Consider the following 2,608-nt stretch of genomic DNA (forward strand, 5'->3'; position numbering starts at 1 on the left):
TTTTGGTCTCCATGTCATTTATTTCTTCTCTGATCTTTACTATTTCCTTCCTTCTACTTGCTCTGGGGATTTCTTTTTGTTTGCTTTCTAGTTCTTTAAGTTGTGAGGTTAGATAGTCTATTAGAAATTTTTCTTGTTTCTTGATGTAGGCCTGTAGTGCTATGAACTTCCCTCTCAGAACTCCTTTCACTGCATCCCATAGATTTTGTGTTGTTGTGTGTTCATTTTCATTGGTTTCCAGGAAGTTTTTAATTCCTTGATCTCCATGGTAACCCATTCATTGTTCAATAACATGCTATGTAGCCTCCATGTTTTCAAATGTCTTTGCATGTACTTGTTGCAATTGATTTCTAGTTTCATGCTTTTATGATCTGAGAAGATCCTTGATATGATTTCAATCTTCTTGAACTTGTAGAGACTTGTTTGTGCCCTAATATGTGGTCTATTTTTGAGAATAAAGATATGGAACGCTTCACGAATTTGCATGTCATCCTTGCATAGGTGCCATGCTGATCTTCTCTGTATTGTTCCAATTTTAGTATATGTGCTGCCAGAGGGAGCACTCAATCTTTTTAATGAAGTATGCTGTTAGCTGTAAGTATTATACAGATGCTCTTGCTTAAGTTGTGGTAATTCCCCTCTATTTCTAAATTGGTGTAAGTTTTTATTATGAATGAATATTGAATTTTGTGAAATGCTTTCCTATACAAAATGGTATGATGATATTACTTTTCCTCTTTAGTCTGTTTATATGGTGGATTACATTGATTTTCAAATGTTAGACCAGCTTGCATAACTGAAATAAGTTTCAGGTGGTCTTTTTATATATTTTTGGATTAGGTTTGCTGATATTTATTTTTGTAAATTTTGTATTTAAGTTCATAAGAGATGTGCTATAACTTTTCTTTTTGTACTGTCTGTCTTTGATTTGTTTTGGTATAAGAGATTATAAACTTTAAAATTATAGATTCAATTTCCTGAATAGAACAATTCTGATTATCTGTTTCTTCTTGGTTGAGTTTTGATTGGTCCCTTTCCTCTAAGTTATCATGTTTATGAGCATAAAGTTTTTCATATTTGTATTAATTTCCTTGTCTACCATAACAAAGTACCACAAACTGGGTGACTTAGAAAAAAGAAAATTTCATGTCTCCTACTGGAGGCTATAAGTACAAAATATAGGTGATGGCATGACCATTCTCTCTCTGAGACCTGTGAGGGGAAGGATTCTTCCTTGACTCTTCCAGTTGCTATTAGCTCAGTCATTCCTTGGTTTGAGGCAGCATAATTTCAATCTATGCCTCCATCTTTACATGGTATTCTCCCTGTGTCTCTTCAGATCATCCTCCCTTTATGTGTTTCTGTCTCTATATTCAAATTTCTCCTTTTTTTTTTTTTTAATTTTTATGAGTACACCAGTCATTTTTAACTTGATTACCTCTGTAAAGATCCTATTTCTAAATAAGGTTCCATTCTGAGATACTAGAGGTTAAGACTTTAACATCTATTTAGGAGTAGCACAATTCGACTCGTAACAGTATTATTCCCTTATTATCATTATTATGGCTTCACGATCTCTAGTGGTAGCCTCTATTTCATTCCTAATATTGGTGATTGTTTCCTTTTTCTCTTTTTTATTTTTGTCAGTATTGCTAGATGTTTGTCAGTTTTATTAATTTTTTTCAAAGAACCAACTTTATGTTTCATTGATTTTTTTTCTTGTTTCCTATTTTCAATTTTATTAATTACTACTTATATCTTTACTGTTTATTTTCTTCTGCTTGCATTGGGTTTAGTTTGCTCTTCTTTTTCTATTTTCTTGCAGTGGGAACTTAGATTAATTGATTTGCTGCTTTTACTTATTTTTAATATAAGCATTTTATACTATAAATTCTCAGCACTGCTTTAGCTGCTTTATCCCACATATTTTGACATGCTGAGTTTTAATTTTTATCTATTTTTAAATTTTCTTTTAGGCTTCCTCTTGGACTTATTAACTGTTTTAAATATGTTATTTAATTTTCATGCTTTTGGATATTTTTCTATTGTGTTTCTGTTATTGATATTTGCCTTGATTCTGCTATGATTGGAGAATATAGTCTCTATGATTTCACTTTTAAAAAATATTTGTTGAGGGTTATTTTATGGCCCAGGATATATTCTATCTGGTGATCATTACAAGGGTACTTGAAAAAAATGTGTATTCTGCTGTTGTTGAGTGCAGTATATGCCAATTAGATCCTATTGATTGAACCTAATGAATTTTGAAAAGAATGTGTTATATAGATTTTTTATATCCTTGCTAATTTTTTTTATCTACTAGTTCAATCTGTTGTTGAGAGGGGAGTTTAGATGTACTCAACTATAATTTTAGATCTGTTTTTCCTTTTAGCTTTATAAGTTTTTGCTCTAAATATTATTAGCCTCTTTTGTTTGCTATGTACACATTTAGGATTATTTTGTCTTCCTGATATATTAACCCTTTTATCATTATATAAGATCCCTCTTTGTTTTGTATAATTTTATTTGTTTTAAAGTCTACTTTATCTGATATTCATATAGCCACTTCTACTTGTTTTTGATGTTTGCATGGTATGTTTTTTTCCAT

General features: G+C 30.8%; 1 non-coding gene across 1 annotated transcript; it reads right to left on the minus strand.

Moving 5' to 3' along the window:
* Window positions 1–456: 456 nt before the first annotated feature.
* LOC118636742 lies at window positions 457–563 on the minus strand. Its single transcript, XR_004960728.1, has one exon. It is a non-coding gene; the product is annotated as a U6 spliceosomal RNA (small nuclear RNA).
* Between the last annotated feature and the right edge of the window lie 2,045 nt (window positions 564–2,608).

Source organism: Molossus molossus, unplaced genomic scaffold (genome assembly GCF_014108415.1).
Source record: "Molossus molossus isolate mMolMol1 unplaced genomic scaffold, mMolMol1.p scaffold_m16_p_2, whole genome shotgun sequence".
In the NCBI taxonomy this organism is placed as follows: domain Eukaryota; kingdom Metazoa; phylum Chordata; class Mammalia; order Chiroptera; family Molossidae; genus Molossus; species Molossus molossus.